Source organism: Euprymna scolopes, chromosome 11 (assembly GCF_053919585.1).
Source record: "Euprymna scolopes isolate OS-2025 chromosome 11, ASM5391958v1, whole genome shotgun sequence".
Classification (NCBI taxonomy): domain Eukaryota; kingdom Metazoa; phylum Mollusca; class Cephalopoda; order Sepiida; family Sepiolidae; genus Euprymna; species Euprymna scolopes.
Window position 1 is genome coordinate 82,866,043 of NC_136492.1, and position 11,442 is coordinate 82,877,484.

At 30.6% G+C, this 11,442-nt stretch overlaps 1 pseudogene; it reads right to left on the reverse strand.

The window, feature by feature from the left end:
- Nucleotides 1–243: 243 nt before the first annotated feature.
- On the reverse strand, nt 244–403 carry LOC145288392 (U2 spliceosomal RNA; annotated as a pseudogene).
- Between the last annotated feature and the right edge of the window lie 11,039 nt (nt 404–11,442).

Here is an 11,442-nt window from a genome sequence, read left to right on the forward strand (position 1 = left end):
ATTCTTAAAGATAAACAAAATGACCAAAAATGGGCTGAAATGACTTAAATAAATAAAAAGTAAATGACGTAGAATGACATTAATGAATTAAGGATGAATTGAATTACCTTTATAATGACTTGAATGCTTAAAAAAATAACTGGAATCTTTCAAAAACAACTTCAATGATCTGGAGAATTACTTGAATGGCTTTGAGACTGAGTGGTTGTAAAGTGCATGATCATTTAACATTAAAGTAATACAGAACAGTGATCCCCCACTTTATATCATAAAAATTATTTGATATAGGGAATTTGAAACATTATATTAGCTATGTGGCCAAGGAAAAGTTACAAACAAAAGTACAGCATGTAGTAAGAACAGATACTACACTTTGATCTCGGCCAAAAGGCCAAGAAAAAGGGTATTTATTTGCTCCCCCACCGAGCAAATTAGGCACAAGGCCGATTTTTAATATAAGGAGAGAAGAGGAAATGGGGACCAACTCCCCGAGGGGTAGGGGAGCTGGATAGTGACAATTGGTATGAAGGGCTGGTATTTATTTGCTCCCCCCACCGACCAAATTATGGTCAAGGCCGACTTTTAATGTGAGGAGTGAAGGGTAAATGGGGACCAACTCGCCGGGGAGTAGGGGAGCTAGATAGTGACAATTCGTATGAAGGGATGGTATTTATTTGCTCCCCACTGAGCAAATTAGGCACAAGGTCGATTTTTAATGTGATGAGTCAAGAGGAAATGGGGACCAACTCCCCGGGGAGTAGGGGAGCTGAATTGTGACAATTGGTATGAAGGGTTGGTATTTATTTGCTCGCCCACCGAACAAATTAGGAACAAGACACATTTTTTGATGTGAGGAGTGAAGGGTAAATGGGGACCAACTCGCCGGGGAGTAGGGTAGCTGGATAGTGACAATTTTTATGAATGGTTGCACCTATATTGACCACGGTCATATACGTGGGGCTGCCCCCACGTATGGTGGTAATTATTTGCTCCCCCACCGAGTAAATTAGGCACAAGTCCGATTTTTAATGTGAGGAGTGGAGGGGAAATGGGGACCAACTCCCCGGGGAGTAGGGGAGCTGGATAGTTACAATTGATACGAAGGGTTGCCCCTACATTGACCAAGGTCTTATCTGTGGGGTTGCCCCACATGGTGTCTTTGCTCGCAGTATCTGCCGGAACAGATACTACACATAGATTTTGGCCAAAAGGCCAAGAAAAGCTTAAAAAGCTAAGAACAGCATCTATTAACAACATCTATTAACAACAGACCTTTGATCTTAACCAAAAAGGCCAAGCACAAAAGTGTTACGGACAGACCGACAGACCGACCGACCGACCGACCGACCGACCGACACACGGACCACCGGACCGACGGAGTGACTTATAGAGTCGCTTGCACGCGATTAAAACGTTATAAAAGTAAGACCATAGTAGAGGTCTGGCAAGTGACCTCGAGAAGTTTGGCTTCCAACGGGTAACCCACACGCAGGTTGATTCCGTGTGAGGAATGCAAGACTTTCCACTGTTTTCTATTAAATCGAATGATTTGACACGGAAATATATGAGAAAATATCGGAAAAAGTTTTAAGAAAATAATAATATTAAGCATTCAAAGAGAAAATACAATCGTCAAAAACAGAAAGCGGAACAGTCAGCCATGGTGATATCAAGCTGACACGTTTTATCGCGTTAACATTTTCACCAGCGCCATGTTCGTTCAGTAGTATCAAAACACTCGTTTTAACTTGAAGTCTACAACTGTTCTCAGTGTAGAATAAAAAATATGTTATTTCAAAGATCAGCTGTGTGGTGGTTTACTCGCTGACAATATGCATATATAATAAACCATGGCAAAAAGTATATTAAAATATTAAATAGCTAGAGAAGTGCATTCTGAACGACCGGCTTCGGTGAATACTTAACCAATTGACGACCAAAAATATTTTAATACAAACAAAATGTATACTTAATATAAAAAGTCTAAAAACATCTATATATTAGAAACAGGTAAAGTGCTGTTTTCTATTCAAAATACGCTGTAAAAATGATAAACAATGTCGAAATGTAAACGATGTACAAACGTATAAGATTATGAAGTATCTACAATCATGGGATGATTAAATAAAGAAAAAAATATTATGATGATATATCAAGCAATGTTTGAAAATATGTAGGATTGTGCAAGGTTTCATATTCGTGAAAGAAGAGAGTGATATTATACGTATACAGTTTAATCTAATAGATATACGTCCCTGCATATTGATGCATATATATATATATATATATATATATATATATATATATATATATATATATATATATATATATATATATATATATAGTATCCTTGCAAGCAGATGGTGTTACTAGGTAAACACGTAAGAATTGTTGATAGGAAATAAACATAAGTATATAAACGAGATTAGCGAGGACATTTTCGTGCCCGATATCTTAAAGTTATTTTAGCATGCCAGTCTTGATAAATTTTGCAACACGTAATCTACCCGGAGTCATATATATATATATATATATATATATATATATATATATATATATATATATATATATATATATATGTGTGTGTGTGTGTGTGTGTGTATGTGTGTGCATGTGTGTGTATATAATCTGCATTCATATTCCTCCGATTCATATTTATATAAAGTTTACAAATGCACAGTTATGTATATATATATATATATATATATATATATATATATATATATATATATATATATAACGCGTTTCAAGCTTTGTTTCGCTCTCTTCAGATATTTTCGTAATTTTTTTTTGGTGGGGGACAGAATGTCTTAGGCCGCATCACTCTCAAAAACACGTTTAGTATCAGCAGATGTAAACATAACATTTCAAACTATCATTAAAAAAAGCTTTTTACGAAAATATTTGAAGAGAGCGATACAAAGCTTGAAACGCGTTATAAAAATATTTTAAAATATGATAAAAGGCTGAAAAACACACAATTGTTGATGTCTACACTCTTTTTTAATATATATATATATATATATACACATATATACATATACATATATATATACATCAAGTGTGTGTATCAAGAAAATGCGCATTCATAAGATCTCAATGGTATCAGCTATAAGAACATCTTCACGCAGTATTCGAACAAAAATACATCCACACATACCACCTCAAACGATCACATTAATACATATTCTTAAATGACATTTTTGTTATTTGGCCACACGGCGAAAAGACACTAATTGACTTCTATCACCACATTAACGACTTTCACAACAGCATAAGATTAACTATTTAACACTGCACCACACAAAACCCCTTTGTAAGTGTGTTCGCCACATCAACAACAACAATAGCATCACACCATTTTAACCCGAACACACTTGACGACACAGATACCTGAATTTATAGAGCTGCTACCTCATTATGACCAAAAATAATTTTTCGCATTAAAAGAACCTGTTCTTACATATCTGAGTATAACGCACAGTAACGGTGTTTAATATATAACATACATTACACACTAAAAAATAAAAGAAGCCATCAAAAGCATCGACCATGAGCAGAAAATAATTAATTGAGATACAAAAAAGCAAAAGAAACCAAACATTCGAATAATTACCTATGGTATTTATTATTTAATACATTGGAATGTTTGTTTAGATGAATATCAATTTTTTATTAATTTATCGCGAACCATTATCCCTATATTTAATTGTTGTTTCACGAGGTTTCGGCCAACTATTCCTCTGACCTTCCTAGGCGGTTACAGCAACGGGATGGGAATTCCAAATCTCCTAACTACATCCTCAGCAATTACTGCCTTCCATAGCTGTTATAGTCTAACCACGTGTTGACCAACTTATACTCTGACCGGCTTTAAAAAAATGAAGCTACTATCTTCAGATAATTCTCCCCTGAAACCGTAGCGTTGCAAGGTATTTACCCACTGCTGTAGGGCCCGATGGGCTATTTTTTCTTCTTTTTTAATACACGTTTATTTATTATCTGATCTCCCATATTCGGGTCTGTACCGAATGGTATGTATTATTTAATTAATTGAAATTTTTATTGGGATGAGTGTCATTTATTTTGTTTATTTATTGCGGACTATTATCCTCTATTATTTTCTATCCGTAATCCTCAAATAAATCTCTATCCAAAGCGCCACTGGTCCCTTCCTGGTGCATTGGAAAGAGACGTTGAATCTCTACGATTCCAAGGAAGCGTTGTCTGAAGATAGGGGTTTCAATCCTATCCAAACCGGTCAGTCGCTTAGTTGGTCAGAATGCGGTGAGACAGCAGCAACTATGAAATGCAGTAGTTGTTGAGCATGCAGTTAGGCGATTCGGATTATCCCGTCACGGAAGTCTCCAGACGGAGGCTTGAGGAATAGTTGGCCGAAACGTCGTAAAACAACAACTAAAAGATGCAAATAATAGTTCGCAATAAATAAATGAAATAACTATGGTATTTGATGTTAACAATAATAATTTAAATCTTCACAGCCATATCAAGAGGATATTCAAGCAATTGTAACAGGACCCAATCTAAACGCAATATACGCAATACATGGAAAATATCTACTAATATTGACAACAATGAATCGCATCCACGCACTTCACTGTTTGGAACCTCGAGTATATATCCCACACAGTTAACCAATCGAGAACCACATCGTTCTACCTAAAAACATATAAAATATAAACCGATTTATACTCGAGAGTCAAAATAATAAAAAGAATATTCTTTTGTCATACCCGTAACAATAAGTCATGTAAGTAACTTTCACTCTTTTCGTACCCATATATCTGCATAACCCTTCCGCTCTTTCTTCCCCTATTTATTTCCTTATCAATATATATTTATGTGTGCCTGTCGACGTATGCATGTGTGAATATGTATATGGATTGGTGTATATATGAATATCTCTGAATGAACATGTATATATATATATATATATATATATATATATTTATATATATATATATGCATATATAAACATACATATATATGTGTGTGTTGGTGTGGATATATATATATATATATATATATATATATATATATATATATATATCAAAACATAAAAAAATATGCAAACTTATATCATTTATATATTCATCAGCGTTTCGTCTTTATTTCAGAATACTGTGCAAGCGCGTGTAATGTAAAAACGATCTTTTTGGTATTTGTTCGAATCTGGCATCCAAAGTATTATAGCGCCTCTTCTTCCAAAAATAAATTAAAACCCTTTGTTTTTAAACGATAGGATATGTTTTTGTTGGAATAAATATAATCGTTGGAATAACTCATTGTAGAGTTGTAAATGAAATGAAATGCGCACCACTTTCGTTTAATTGTTTACTGGTTGGTTGAAAAAAATATATATGTGTGTGTGGGGGGCTGTTTTTGTGTACGTGCGTAGGTATATATATATATATATATATATATATATATATATACATATATATATATATATCCGTTTTATTTTTTATTACCGTGTCTTACTGTTAAGTTACATTATTGCTTCAGCTACCCGGCCGTTTTTTTTGCCGTATGTAGCATCCTCAGACTTTTATAGAAATGTTCGTTATGATTGGATGAAAGCGTGAATGATGTAACGGGAGGGGGCGAAAAGAGCGGAAAAAGAGGAAGGGACAAGGGGGAAAGGTAGGAGGGGGTGCTTGGTATGTCGGTAATGTTTTAGTATTGGAGTTTAAGGACCTTAGGTGGTTGTGGGGTAGGGTTTGGAAATATCATTTCTAGTGTGGCTGAGGGCATAGGGATACATGGAGGTGGATATGTGGGGGTAGGAGGAGGTTTACTTTAAAATTAATTAAGACTCGAATTTTAAAGTAACCCCCTCCTCCTACCCCCACATATGCCCCTTCCATGTATCCCTATGCCCTCAGCATATATATATATATATATATATATATATATATATATCTATATATATATATATATATATATATATATATATATATATATATATATATATATATATATGCAATCAATGGTGGAAGCGAGAGTATCAAATATTATAATTTATACATATGTATATATTTGTGCTTATGTGTGTCTATGTTTATATATACATATATATATATATATATATATATATATATATGGGTGTGTATGTGTTTTGTATATGTCTATGTATGTATGTATTTATACGTTTTGAACATATATATATATATGTACAAAACGTATAAATACATATATATATATATATATATATATATATATGTGTGTGTGTGTAGGTGTGTGTGTCTATGGGTGTATTCATTTGTATATGTATGTAAATATACATTTGTGTGTATATGTGTGTATAATTGTAAATGAATGTATATATTTATCTTTGCCGATGTTTTTCATTATGGTAGTGACATCATCATTCGTATTACTATAACTATTGCTGCTATTATGTTTATTTCTATAACTATTTTTTTACTAGTAATATTGTTATATCTATTATTATTATCGTCGTTTTATTACCATTTTTAATAATAATTATTATTATTACTAAATTTATTACTGTCATTACTTAGATATTTCTGATTATTAGTGATATACTATTATTATTATTATTATTACTATTATCATTATTAATATTATTATCATTACACATGGCCATTAACTATACTATTATTTTCATTACATTGCATTTAATATTGTTATTATTACTATTATTATTATTTTATTATTATTTTGTAATGATTATCATCATCAGCATCCTGACTTTTCGACAGCCTTATAATTACTAATACGCTAAGATTTTTCCATGCATATAACTTTATTATCCTTACCCCCCTACTCTTTATTAGTTATATCGAATTTAACACTTTACAGAAAGAATTGTTTCCGTCTTTCTAGACTATATCCGGTCAGAATAATACAAACTTTCACGGGATGTGTTTTTTAGCTTGATCCTAAATCTTTAAAATTTAGTGTGAAATCACTTTTTCTAATCAGCCGACAATGAAAGAAGACATGCTGTTTTTCTCTTCTTTTTGTTTTCTGATTCAATTTGTTTGGAGATCAACTTTTGGGGGCCACTGTACTGTCCAAAAAGAATCAAAACAAAAAATAAATTTATCATTTCAGCTACTTTGAAAACTTTCCAACCGAGCTATATGCATCATCACATTGGACTTAATTTTGGACTCCATTCTCTCTAAAGAAATATTTTCGCTTTTCGTATTACCTTAAGATAAATTTCTTACCAGCTGAAATATTATACGCAGTTTTTTATAAATATTTTTTTTTACATATCAAACATTATTGCCTTGGTTTTCCTCGCAATGTATGACTACAATAAATTGCTGTTTCACGTAATACCATAACTAGCAAATTCTATCCTTACTACAAATATAATTTGCTGAATTATTTCTGTTCTCTGATAAAAAGAATAGCAAGAATAGCAGTATTGTAACTCCTCAAAATAAGAACTTTTACAATTGTTTTTGGAGTATGAAGTCGAACAATAAATTAATTTAAATTAAAGTTCAATTTGCAGTTTAAATTTTCTTTCACTTATAATAATATTTCATCTCTATTGCGTATGGAACATTTTTAAATCGGTTGGGATTAAATTATCTATATTAATACTGGTATTTGTATTATATTGTACCATTTCATTATATATATACATATATATATATATATATATATATATATATATATATATATATATATATATATATATATATATATATATATATATATATATATACATCAGCGAGACAACCGGGCAACGTGAATTTATTTCACTTATTTTGCCGTCTCGAGACTGACTATTTTTCTCCCTTTTTTATTCTTTCCTTTTTAAATGATAGTGCAGCTTTCTTTTAACCCTCTTCATAGAGTGCTCCCTTTATTTTTGTCGATTTCTGTTTTCATGCTGTGGAAAAAATAATTGAATTACTTCCCCTTTTCGCACACAAATCTTCGCTGGCTACATTAAAAAAAATGGAACAAAATATTGACGATTTTTGCTCATCGTAAAATTAATTTTAAAAGTAAAATATAAAAGAGAATATCATGTAATCAAATTATTTGACAGTATAACCCCTCTTCGCAAGAAATAATGGCATTTCATGATTAATCAATTCTCAAAAATTTAAGTAGGTTACATGTATTGCCTCCATACCAGTGCAACTTCCAAAGATTTCTTTCACAAGCTCTATTGTGCCGGAAATGGAAATTACGGATGTTCGTTTTTACACTCTACATAGTGTCTCTGTAAGTCTTTCCCAGATAGCCCTTATATCAAAATGGCACCGCGTCTTATTTAGAATGAAAATTCATTAAAAATATTATCCTATTCCCGCATTCTTATTTGATAAATAAATATCATTAAACTATTTCTTTCGATATTTGCATTTTGTATAATTCTACAATTTCTCCATTTCTGATGAGAAGCATTTTGCTTTAAAATGCTTTGCCATAAAGTATTTTTCTTATTTTTCGTCTGATCATTTCCTGATGGTTCTTTTGATGAACTAAATTTATTTATTACGTTTAGTTCTCATCTTTCATTTAATATTATTTGTTGTCCCCCTTAATATTGTTGAGATTTTCTGGATAAGTTTTGCTTTCTTAATAATTTTCCCTTTGACAATAGAATTATATATATATATATATATATATATATATATATATATATATATATATATATATTACTGTTGTATTTCATATCCATATAGTTTATCATTTCTTAAAATACAAATTAATAGCCATAATAAGTTTTCTCTACGTTCTCTATATATACATACTTTTTCTATGTTATGGGATGTAACCTTATCTTTTATGTAATATTAACCTTTTTAAAAGTAAAAAAAGTTTATGCATGTCTCCGTATCCAAAAATCAGATAAACATTCTCTTCATAAAAATATTATAGCAATAATTACACAGATGTCATTCATAAATTCAATATAGTTATACATGTAACCAATAGTTGATCTAGGTTCTGCGAATATTATAGGTTTTATTCATTATCATAAATTACCGTAAAGGCGATGAATTTTCGAAAACAAGTGCAATTTACAGGTAGTGGCACGTTATGTACTCAATTATTATTTTCTCCCGTTTCTTTCCTTAACACGTTTGGAAATTTTTATATATCTGTCACCTTTTTCGCAACCCCACTGTTTGTAATTACTTTTCTATTACCGTACATTTTACATTATTCATTTCGGTTACCCTACGTAAAATATGGATCCTTCCCTTTCATAATTCACTATTTTTTTTTCGGTCAAATATTGGCTGCTCACGTACATTTATCATATTAATGAATATCGGATTACAGGAATTTCTACCAAAAATCTACCAAGAAATAAACAACATGACTTTACCAAAATCAAAACCAAAAAAAAAAAAAAAAAATCCCGACACTAATGAACGCTCGAATAAATACATTCAATAAGATTGCATCTGATTTTTAAGAATTTGAATATCAGAAATGATATTTACAAAAAAAATAAAATTTCTTTTTTTTTAATATTTTTCCGCATCATCATTGTTGTCGCGGCCATTCTTAACCTGGTAGATGAGAACTTAATTACTATGTACTTTCAATTAAGATTTTTATGCACAGACAATACCTTATAAAAGAAAATGTAACTTCATAGTCATATCTCAAAAATATAGCACAGTCAATATTTAGCACAAAACCGCCCCCAAAACAGCAGTGCCTGCATATGCTATGAAGTGACAAAAATCTATCATAGCTGTTATAACTTATGATTTTACTAGTAGTTAACCTTCTATTAACATGACATGCATTCGATAAATAAGATGTATGCTACGTAATAACGATACTTTTATCTCAAAGTAATAGTGTTTATAGTATCTTTGAATAGAGTCAACATTTTTTTAAATGTTGTTGTTTAATAATCGTTCGTACATTTAAACCCAACATATGTTTTCCTAATATAGATTCCCTGTTGGTTTGAAGATCAATAATGCAATGACAATATATTTCCTAGATAAGTTTAAACTGAAAAAAGAAATACAAATTAAAAGCTACTGATTACGCATGTAGTGGACAAAAACACACGAAATTCATGTAACTCACATACCCTCTAACATATTCCTATAAGTCTAAGCCTTTACACCAAAATCAGCATTTTCAGTTTTCAAAAACAACTGTGTGACAACCCTTTTATTCTAAACATAGTGTTTCTGCGTGTTAGCCTTAAAATATGCAATCTATGTTTTTAGGAGAGGAGCATACATTTAGATATATTAATTTCATAGTAATAAACTGCTAAATATATTATCTTTTTATATTGTATCCAGGATTCTGAGAAAATCATTCTGAGATTTTCCCGTTTTACTAAAAATTTATGGCTACAAATTTTGCATGATCAATCTACAACTAATTGCCGCTGCTGCTGATTAAATAAACTTCGACACTGGCGATAGAATATGTCCGTCAGCGTTAAATATCGTAAAATAAGTTTTTAATAAATAATAAACGAATTCACTCAGAAGTTCCTAGAGGTTATTTTTACCAATATCGTTTTAGTCAAACCTAAAATGATATTTACTAAAGAAAACATTCGATTTTTATTAAACATTCCCTCTTACACGAGCGATCTACTGAGTCTGTAAGCTAAAAAAATCTTGCTATTAAAATAAAATTTAGTCACAGTCGCGTGTAATTTTAGCAAAGCCTGAAATTTTTCATCAAGGTATGTCATCGTTTTATGTTTTAATCTTTGAAAAAAAAACTAATTATACGCAAGTTTATTTCTTTATTATTGAAATAAAAAAACGAATTTTGTCACACTGACAACTTCCAGCCAAATTTTTTTTTTCTTTTCTCTTTTTGTAAATTAAATTTTACAATTGACCTTTTTCTTTAAAATTGTAATTTTTAACCCAATAAAGATGTAACATTAGAATATATTTGTAAGAAGTAGAAAACACAATATCACTAATATCGCTTATTGCTTGTCTTTTGGTTATTTGTTTTTTTTTTCAAGTAAACTTGAAACTATCGAAGGTGTTTGGACTCATTAAACTCTTAACGAATTATAATTATTTTTCCTCAATACACTGTGCCACATAATAGTCTAAGTTTTTATGGTTTCATTAGACTACATAAAATCGTGTTTGATTTTCAGTCATGCATAAATAGTAAAACCAAGACAAGACTAACCTAAAAAATGAATTTGTTTATATTTTTACGAAGATTGTTAACGAAACAACAACCCCAAAAATTTGGCACAAAAAATTCAATAACATATTTTTTTCAGTTTTTAAGTAGTTCATTATGTAAATAATTACTTATGAAAATATTAACTATCTGCTTTAAGAGAGAATATTTTTAAAAATAATTTTGTAAATAATTTTTATATGAAGCTAAAAATATATTTATCAAAAAATAATATTTGAACTGAAACTTGTGAGTAAATTCATTCTAGTGTTTATTTTAACA